Source organism: Papaver somniferum, chromosome 5 (genome assembly GCF_003573695.1).
Source record: "Papaver somniferum cultivar HN1 chromosome 5, ASM357369v1, whole genome shotgun sequence".
NCBI classification, from domain to species: domain Eukaryota; kingdom Viridiplantae; phylum Streptophyta; class Magnoliopsida; order Ranunculales; family Papaveraceae; genus Papaver; species Papaver somniferum.
In genome coordinates, this window is record NC_039362.1 from 142,538,070 (window position 1) to 142,549,511 (window position 11,442).

The window sequence follows — 11,442 nt, forward strand, 5'->3', positions numbered from 1 at the left end:
TTTTTTGGAACCGCCTCACATTCAATGCAAGAATAGTGACAGTTCCATAAGGAAAAAAAAAACACAAACCAATTCCAAGATGGTTTTTGTTAACTTGTATACCTGTATACATGTTAACGTTTAATAAAAAATTATTTTATTTCTTTGGAAATTGTATTTTTTTTGTCTTATTTTATTAGAAATTGGTTTTTCTTGCACTAAAAACAATAATTTTTGTTCCCAATGCAAAGAATTACTGTTTTCAATGCAATAAAACAAAAAAATCTTATTTCCAATATAAGAAATTGTTGTTTTAGTGAACCTTAACATGTATACGGGTATACAAGTTAACAAGATCTAAGATGTAAATTTGAAGACTATAAGCTGTCGTTTTCCGATCGGCTTCCTCTTAAAGACCCCTCATCATCTCTAAAAAGCAAAAGTTTAGAATTTTACAAACCCCTTGGTAATATTCACTGTTCCAACTTCCAAGAGCAACTCAAGGGGTAGAAAAGAAGCATTGGTATTTGGTAGGTATTATCCACTTATACGCGCGCTTCCAATATATATACTGCATTGTTCTGTCACTTCTGTGTATACTGACCCAAGCGTTTTCAAGCTTTGTAAGGCATGTCAAAGGTAATATCGCGGGGTGTGCAAGCTCAAACAGTTGTTATTATGAGTTGCACACGAAAAAATAAAAAGAAGTAGGAGAAATGTCAAAGTGATCATATGGAATAACAGTAAGTTAAACCCCAACATACTTCTTCACATGCTGATGCCACCGCAGTGCTTCAATGAAGTCTTAAGATGATGATATTAAGAATTTGAGTTTAAAATTCGTAATTATCAAAAAAAAAATTAAAAAAAAAACTCTTAACATAATAAACCAGTTTTTTGGCTTACCAACCTAAGTGTAATCGGAGAATTTTGGGGTACTATATGCCCTTATGTAGCAGTCTTTTATTAGCTTAATAAATTTCATGCTTCAAAAAAAAAAAAAAAACAGTAACAAAAACACAAAATTGGTTAAAAAGATCAAAATCAACAATTCCTGGGTAAAACGGACATGTAAAATTTAATATTGTTTAAATGGACGAAAATGTAAAAATAACCAGGATGTAAACAGTTTCATCCTACCAATTTGCAAATATTTTTTCTTATTTTTAATTTATATCAGGATGCATCCGGTTTCATCCTCCCTCTATTTTAAGTTTAAGTCAGGATGAATCCAGTTTCATTCTTCCTATTTTTTTTGTCCATTTCACCCATACTAATTTTTACTCGTCCATTTGAACCATGTTTTAAAAATATTTGAACAAATAACCCATTAACAAAAACAGCCGGGATGTCTGTTAGCTTGCTCAAATAAAAAAAAAGGAAAACATTACGTTTTCGCGGGCCCATTTTATTTCATAAGCAATTGGTTGGTCCAGAAGCCCCGGATCCATAAAGACAACAACTCAGAAATTAGCAGGGGCATAAAGACAACAATTTTTTTTTATGGCTTTTATACCATGAAAGGTTGATGACGACGGACAAGCTTATTAGAAGGGGCATGGATGTGGATAGGGTGTGTCGGTTTTGTGAAGAGGAAGGTGAAACAAGTACCCATCTTTTGCATGATTGTTGGAGAACAAAGAGAATTTGGGATTATTTTGCCGAAGGATGCAGCTTCAATTGGAATTACGATAGTAATATTTCCGCAACTATAAAAAATTGGAGACATAATTGGGGTGATGAAAGACTTGACCGTATATGGATCAACTTACCGGTTGCAATATGGTGGTGCATTTGGAAAGAAAGGAATTCTAGAATCTTCAATCATAAAAAGAGAAACTTGGAAAGTATAATTCGAGATATTAAGATGCAAGCTTATTTTTGGCTGGAGACACACACTAAAATGTTGGAGTTGACGGTTAACATGGTGGTAGCTTTATGGGATTCATATTTCTATTGACCGGTTTGAGGTGGATTTGAGATGTTCGGTGTTTAATTTTTGTTTTTCTCCTTTGGCTTTATGTTATTTGTTCTTTTTTTTGGGTGATCGATTCCCAACCCGATTTTCTTTTTTGTGTCGGTTGTATTTATTGGGTTGAGGTATCCCTTTAAGTACCTTTTTTTCAATGAAACCTTTCCTATTGACCGATTAAAGAAAACAACAACTCAGAAATTAGCACTAGTAATCCGTAAGCTTGTTGAAAGTGTATTTTGAAAGATGATTATTAAGGGGAAAACCACTTTTACTAAGAGGAAAGCCGATTCCGGTGTGGAAATAAAAAAGGTATTCTTCCAATGAATAATTATTTTAGAATCTTGTGACTAAATCGATATTCCCTTTCCTCGGCCAAAAAGGAAAGTCTGAACCTCCATGGCTTAGGGGGATATTGAGATAACACAAAGTACATGTAACTAATTCATGAAAAGGCTGTCTCTGTTTCTATATATTAAGCAAATTTGACCACAGTAATCATTTCTAAAACTGCTTAGAGTTGTGCTTAGCACTTTGGTGTCTGTATTTCCCATCAATCTTACAGTAAACGAACTAATACGCACGTGGAACATTGTATCCATATAATATTTTGCATTCATATGGCTTCAGTGCAAATTTGCAAAGTAGCATTTTAGTCTCCAGATACAATCTACCAAACGACAAGAAACACTTCAGTACAGAGTTCAGAGAGGAAAAAGACTAATCAAAATCTAAGCCAGGAAATGAACTTTAGAGTTTAGAGAAAGAATTAAAGAACAAAGTTTAAAAGTGAGAATGTACGAAGAAATAAAACTTGGTCAGGAGAAGTAAGAATGAGGCACTACCCAACTATACTAAAAGTGAAATGCGACACCTTACAATGTGCTGTGTATGAATGGGATTTCCAACTTCCAAAGAATAAAGCACCTCAAAACTATATGGAAAAAAATCAAAACAAAAACTAATCATTGACAAGAGAAGTATTTTTCTAAATCCACCCCAAACTAGGCTTTTCCTCTAGTAAAAGTGATTTTCCTTCTATTAATTATCTTTTGAAAAAGATCAATGTTCTTCTCAAAAGAAAAAGGAAGTTTATCTCTCCTATTTATCTTCTTCTCAAAACTTTAAAAAAAAAATTGCTTCAAGAAAAAAAAAAACCTAAAAAAAAACCTCACTATGATTAAAGAACGCGTGATTGGGGATATTAAAACTAATTAGGGGATAGAGGAGAAGGAAAAAAACTGGATCCAAATAACAAATCAGGGTCACCCCTTATCTAAGTATTTTACCTAATTCCTAATCTATCCCTCACTAATCAGGATTAGTGATTAATTATAATTAGGAAAAATCTTAAGTATTTGTTAAAAGATAAGTGTGTATTTTTATTTGTATTTGGGTGAGTGAGGTGAGAATAGAAGGAGGGAAAAATATTTGAGAGAGAACTTTTTTTGGTGAAAATGGAAGATGATTGTGAATAGAGAATTGCTGCTAAGTGGTTGAAAATTTGATTTTTTTTTGTTTGAATCCATCATTTTTGCAGCTGAAAAAGCTCGGTGCCGGCATAGAAGTGGTATGAATACAATGCCGGAAGCAGCCGTACCGGCATGGTATTCATACCACGTCCATCCCGGGGACTTGATATCTGGCATGGTATTCAATCAAAAACTATGCCGGTACAAAACTATCCAGGGGGTCCGGGGGGCGTAGCCCCTTCCGGTTGTGTTCGACCTATTCCGTTTTGAGATTTTCCTGGTTTTGATCAGTCCACTGCCGGCATTGATAGGATGTTCTCGAGCATGCCGACACCATTTTCCGGCATAATATGTTGCTTAAATTTCTTTGCCGGTACACGATGTAAAGTATCCAGTAAATGAAAAAAAAATCCACTTGACTACTGGCATTGATAGATTTCTATCGGGCATGCCGACATTTAGTTACGGCATTGAATGTTATTTACTAAGCATGCCGACACCATTTTCCGGCATGGTCTTCATCATTTCCTGCATGGTCTTCATCACTTCCGGAGATGTAAAAAAAATAATCCGACATGGTCTTCATCACTACCGGCATGGTCTTCATCACTACCGGCATGGTCTTCATATATACCGGCATGTCTTCATCACTTCCGGCATGTCTTCATCACTACCGGCATGGTCTTCATCACTTCCGAATGTAAAAATAAATAAATCGTTTTCAAAGTGAGGAGCCGACAGAGAAGGAGAAGAGAATTTGAAAGGGAATGGGGAAAATTTAGAATTTGAAAGGGACTAGGGAATATTTAGGTTTCAAAGCCCTAACCCTAAAAGAGATTAATAAGAAGTGAAGATGGAAATGGGGGATATGATTTTGTTTTTTGGTTTTTATTTTGAGGGTATTTTAGTATTTTCTCCCCCCCAAAACACCTCTTAGCAGACACTATTGGTTGGGGGAAGTAATTTATATCCCCCAATTAGTTTCAATATCCCTCAATCACGCGTTCTAAACTAATTGGGGGATATAAATTACTTCCCCCAACCAATAGTGTTTGTTAAAGATGTTTTTTGGAGGAATAAATACTAAAATACCCTTCTCTCAAATTAAATATCTAAAAACTTAAAGTCAAAAAACAAAATCATATCCCCATTTTCATCTTCACTTCTTATTAATCTCTTTTAGGATTAGGGCTTTGGAACCTAAATATTCTCCATTCCCTTTCAAATTCTAAATTTTCCCCACTCCCTTTCAAATTCTCTTCTCCTTCTCTGCCGGCTCCTCACTTTGAAAACGATTTTTTTTTTTTACATTCGGAAGTGATGAAGACTATGCCAGAAGTGATGAAGACCATGCCGGTAGTGATGAAGACCATGCCGGAAGTGATGAAGACTATGCCGAAAATAATTTTTTTTACATCGCCGGAAGTGATGAAGACCATGCCGGAATTGATGAAGACCATGCTGGAAAATGGTGCCGTCATGCTTGGTAACTAATATTCAATGCCGTAACTAAATTCCGACATGCTCCATATAAATCTATCAATGTCGGTAGTCAAGTGAAAAAAATCAATTTTCTGGATACTTTACATCATGTGCTGGCAAAGAAATTTAAAAACATACTATGCTGTTAACAGTACCGGCATGCTCGAGAATTAACTTACTGTGCCGGCAGTGGACTGACTAAAACCAGAAAAAAAATCAAAACCAGAAAAAATTTCTATCTGTCAGGTCTAACTGTGCCGACGCTGCCCCTAGACCCCCGCAACCTGACCTGGCAGGTCGAACACAGCCGGGAGGGGCTACGCCCCCTGGACCCCCACGGATAGTAGAAAACATTTATGAAACTTTTCAACAAATGCCGGTATGGTTTTTTCGGTTGAATACAATGTCGGCTTGCCTTTCAAAATGGGGGATATTGTTAGCCGGCATGGAGGTAGTATGAATACAATGCCAGAAATGTTGTTTCCGGCATTGTATTCATACTACGTCCATGCCAGCACCGAGTTATTTCAGCTGCAACAATGGTGGATTCAAAGAAAAAAAAATCAAATTTTCAACACATTGTCACATTTACCTGAGTATTGGGAGTGCTTGTACAATCATCCTCTATTTTTACCAAAAAAAAGTTCCCTCTCAATTTTTTCCCCTCCTTCTACTCTCACCTCACTCACCCAAATACAAATAAAAATACACACTAATCATTTATCAAATAATCTTATGAATTTACTAATTATAATTAAGCACTAAGCATGATTAATGAGGGGTAGATTAGGTATTAGGTAAAATACTTAGATAAGCGGTGGTCCTGATTTGATATTTAAATCCAGTTTTTGTCCTTTTTCTCTATCCCTCAATTAGTTTTAGTATCCCCCAATCGCGCGTTCTTATTAAAGCTTATTGCTCAGTTCTAGTCTATTTTGGACAGGTCTGAGCAAATTTCTTTTCATTTTTTTCTTGTTTTCTTAGTTAGCTAGTAGTTTGGGTTAGATTTGTTTGAATTTAGTTTCAATCTCTGTTGTTGTAGGAGATTTTGTTGGTGTTCTTATGGTTGTTTTACCCTTTTTATTTATGTTTTCTCGCTTATTGAGATTCTCTATGCGCTCTCATGGCGATTCTTTATAATCTCAATGGAGATTTTAGGTGGAAGTTCAAATGTGGTGATCAAGATTCAAGATTTTGGGAATATTACGTTCATATTTTTATGAGAAAATTTATTTTCCAAGAAGAAAGCTCTATCAAAATGGTTGGGTTATAATCCCAAGACCATTCTTTCGATCTTGGGATTGCTTAGCGGAAAATATGATAAATGGCTTGCCTTGGATGTTAAACATTAAGACCCAACTTAGGTGTTAAGGTCAAACTTGTTTCCTTACTTCCAAACATTATTAGCACAGTGAATTTTTCTTCCATCCTAACCAAGGTCACATGTCTTCTTTTCATCTTCATTTTCACATGTGATAGCCTTACGCTTTGACCCATTTCTTAGCCACTTGTTTTCTTCATCGACTCCGTCAATCCCAGTGACGGAGCCAAGGCGCTGTGCCGGCGGGGTCAAAGCAAACTAAGGGATATAATTTATATCATATTATCTTTTTTGCCCCCACAAAAGCCTAAATTTAACTAGAAACCCTCTCATATTTACACTAAGATCTGAAAAAAAGAGGGGTCCGAGGACCCCATTTGTCTCTTCATAGCTCCGTCGCTGGTCAATCCACTGATATTTTTGTCTTTACTTTTTCTCAAAGATTTCGTGTTTCATGGTGTACCATTCCACTCTGCGCAATGCCAACCATACTCTCTCCTACAAATACAAACAAACACAAATTATCAATATTTACAACAAAACATATTATTCACACCCCGAGACGCAAAATGCATAATTTGACTTAAAATAGGATAGTAAAGCACTTGAGATGTGACAAAAGAACACAAAATAATCTATAAAAATATGCATTATTAGGCACCAATCAGCTATAGAACTGGCTTGTCTCAATAAGGACCTAAAGGACCATTTACAACCAAAATCACTCTTTATTATAACCATCATATCCTTTACATATTTTGCAATTCATGCTTCAACTTATCATCCCTTGTTTTATGAGTGCTTGCAAGTTTCGTACTAACGGGTGTTTAGACACTTTGGAGAATTTGCAGACATTGTCCTTACCATCAATATATATGCCTTGAGATGCGACTAGGAGAAAATGATAAACAAGATCATAGAATGACTCAAGATTCATAAACATATCTTTCTCAATAGTTATATCAATCAACTTCTGAAGAATAAATAAGGGAATTTGATTCTCCATTAGAAGGAGATCCATATATATGACTGCCTCGATTTATAACTCCTCACAACGAGTTTGAAGTACCTTAAGAAGTCAATCACAAACTATGAATAAATTGCGGTCATCTCAATAATTCCTTGATTTTTAGAAGAATAAGAGCTTCACAGTACGCACGAATACCAGATTCCATCTTTTTAACAACATAGACAAACTCTTTCAAGATGAAATGACAAGAAAACTTGCCAAAAGATAACATTTTGTTGTTCAGAAATAAATGTTGAGAAAAAGTAAAGTTGTTTAGAAAAAAAATATGTAAATAACATCACCATAAAAAATTTTATGTTTGTATATCTGCATAAAAAAGAAACTTTTATGACTAAACTTTTCTTTGCTTTTGTTTCGGAGAGAAAAAGTTAGACCATAGTTTTCTTTATTTTATCGGCATTTCTTTTATATTGTAGTTGGTGTAAGAAGAGACCTCTTAATATTTTATTTTCTATTATTATCGGGTAGAAACTCCAAGTACTATAAGAGAGAATAAAATTAATCTTGGTTCTTCCATATTTCAAGGGTAAACAAACTTAACGTGAAGCTAGTATTTTCTATTTTACGGTATTTGTTACAACTTTACATTCTTATACACTTATAAGTTTCGATATACATTAGTTGGTATCAAGAGCTTAAGTTTGATTTTTCTAGTGGTGAAGATATTAATTTTTGGTAGAGAATACTTCGTTTTTATCAAGTAATTTATGTTGTTAATTTTCTATGTAGTATTTTCAAATTAGGTATTTCACTGTCATTAAGATTACTTTATACTCCAGAAAGAAAACATAATATAGGTGTGTCGATAGGGCAAAAAGATTTGCTGGTTTTTACTGAATTGAGGAGACGACCGTACGGAGGAGGTTCCTTGAACCGAGCAAACTGCTTAACCTCACACAGATGCACTGCAAAGGGAGTGCTTGAATTCGAGAGATCGATCTGTAGGACACTGGCCTAAACCAAGACAATAGTCGTTCCAGAGTCAATTCGGTCACAAGAGAGGATGGGTCGATCTGTAGGAGGAAAGCTGAGAAATGTGTGAGATCAATGGTGATCGAAGATTGTAGGTGTGTTGTGTATTATGCGTGAAGAAATAAGATAAGTTATGATTGATTGAATTTTTCCCTGTTGAGAGTAATTGCTCAGACGTCGAGTTATTAATCTCTTGTTGTCTGTTTGACGAAAGATTATCTGTTCGACCAAAGAGAGTCTGTTGTTTCAATCATGATTCAAATACTTATTTATAATGAAAGAATTGTAGACACCTTGATCCCATGAAGTGTGACAGTTGTTGGAGTCAAAGAGTGGGTAAGTGGAAATCATGTTAAAACCAGTTTCTCATCATGCGGAGACTTGGTTGATTTTCTACCCACTACTTTGCTAACTCCTCTAACTGCTTGCACGACTTGCTCACATTCCCATCGTGTATGAACACGTGTTGTAGACCGCCAGACCAAAATCCTAGTTGATATCCCCCATGTGACACGATTGATGTCTCGTGATTTTAGTTAGTCAGTTGCTGACTTGATGAGACAATGAGTCTTTGTATTGCTGAGTTGAACATGATTTGCGAATGTTCTAGGACTCATGAGTTGAACGTGTCTGTTCAGATAGAGGTATAATTGTCGAATGAATGTTGATATTTAAGGTGAGCAAATTTTACTGAATTGTTGAATATTGATAGTTGAATCAATATTCCTTAGTCTGAGCAAATATTGCTCATCTGAGTAAATGTTGCTCGTTTTATGAACAAAATAAAATATTAATTTAAAATACCGGCAACTGAACCGAGTATGATAATTAAAATGTTGATTTTGGGATCAACGTAAAATTATTAGTGTTTGAATCCGATCATAATTATGTTTTGCAAAGCTTTGGATTCGAAACCCTAATTTTGATTAATTGTTGATTAATTGCTGATTTATTGAAAATCAACCACGGAGTGAGGGAGGGACCAGCTACATGGGATGATGAGTCGACCATATAACGCCCAGATGCTCAAGTGAGCAAAATACCAAAGTCTCTTGAAGACCAGTTGGTGAAAGGATGATTAAATGCTGGTTTAATCCTTCATTAAAATAATGTTCCTCTGAACCTTAGGTGATAAAAACCTAATAACTTATGAAGAGATGAAGGACCGACCAAGGGGTCATGAAACCGGCCTTGGTTGGTCATGGTACCAACTGACGATCGTTTTATGAAATTCTAAGTTGTTTGGAAGAGTTTGAACCTAATGTGAACAAATTAGGTCAAATGATGAAAATGTGTGGGAGCGGCCTCTTGCAAGCCAAAGAGACAACCTTGGTCGGTCAAGGTAATATGCTCATGTCACCAAAGTGTTCGTGTCTCAGTTCTGAGAGTTTTGACATTTTCTGATGTGCATTTGAGCAACATTTGAGAAAATATGAAGAATTCAGGGTTTTGCTGAAACTGAGGAATTTCCATGAGACGATGGAAATAATAAATAAAATAAGGGATTACAAGGTGTGGGACCGGCCACGGCTAGCGAGCCTGGTCCCGTGACACCTTTCCCAATTTTATGTAATTTCCTTGATGTGAAGGAAATACCAGGAAATTGAGGAGTTTCATAAGGTTAAGGAATTTCCATGAGATGATGGAAATACTAATAATAAAATAAGGAATCATGAAGTATGGGACCAGTTACGGCCAAGGCATAGCCGGCCGGCAATAAGCCCGGTCCCATGGAACTTTTCCTAATTTTATATTATTTTCATGATTTTAGGGCAATATCATGAAATCAAGGAGTTTGTTGAAACCAAGGAGTTTCCTTGAAGTGAAGGAGTTTCCATGAGATGAAGGAAACAAATGATAATAATAATAATAATAATAATAAGGTGGATTTGTTACATGTGGTGTTCTTTATTCAAAAAGGTGTTGGTGTCCAGCTTGTTGCTAGGTTACCCGCCTTCCCCTGTAATACTGATTTTGATTCATAATAAAAGCCTTCGTGACCCCTTTTATAATAATAATAATAATAATAATAATAATAATAAAAATAAAATAAAGGCGTGCGGGACCATCCACGACTAGGGCATGGTCGTCCAGCTAGGGCCCGGTTCCATGAGCCTTCCCTAATTTTATATCTTTTCCTTGATGTGAAGGAAATATCATGAAATCAAGGAATTTCATGGGATGAAGGAAATAATAATAAAATAATAAGGAATGCAAGGTGTGGGACCGGCCACAACTAGGGCATGACCGGCCGACTAGTAGGCTTGGTCCCGCGACACCTTTCCTAAATTTTTATTATTTCTTTGATACGGAGGAAACACCATGAAACTGAGGAGTTTCCTTAAAATGAAGGATATTTGTTCAAATGAACGGATTTTCATGAGATCAAGGAAAATAACAAAAATATGATAAAATATAGAATTGGGCGTGGGACTGGCCACAACATGACCGGCCGTCCGGTGGGTTCAGTCCCCTAGCGCCCTAGCTAATATTTTATTATTTATTATTTTCTTCCTATTTTGCATAGGTTCATCGTTCCTTCGTATTTAGGAATGCTCGTTCGTGCATTCAAGCGCTCGTTAGTGCATTATTGTTGAATACACTTGCACCATTTTGTTCGGGGCTTACACTATAGCGGCTCAGATGCCCATACGTTGAATATTTATTACTAACCCATGGAATTATGCTGGGAAGAACCATGAATTGAAGTAATGAAATATTCTGAAAAACGTACAATATTTCTGAGTATTCAGTTAATGAATTTAATGATTAAAAATAATTAATTGACGGCTCTATACTAGCAGGCATGCTGTCTAGGAGCATTAATTATTGAGTGATATGAGCTAGTTGAAGCATCATATTTATTATGTATATTATAGTCAGGGAAAACACGTTGTTGCATCCTGAAGACGTTATCGCTCTATACTAGCAGGCAAACTGTCTAGGAGCCATCCAATCATAATGATTCTATACACATGTCTTTTATATAGTCAGGGAAAACATTGTTACATCCTGAGGATGTTATTGCTCTATATTAGCAGACAAGAAGTCTAGGAGCTGTCAAATCGTTCGATTCTATATAGAAGTAATTACTGAAATTGCTCAGTATGCATGAGATATGCCGTTGCCTCAGTTTAGAGACTGCACATCTACATATGCTATGAGAGACAGTATTCTCAGTCAGAGGTTCTTGCGGCATGATCTTTCATGCTTC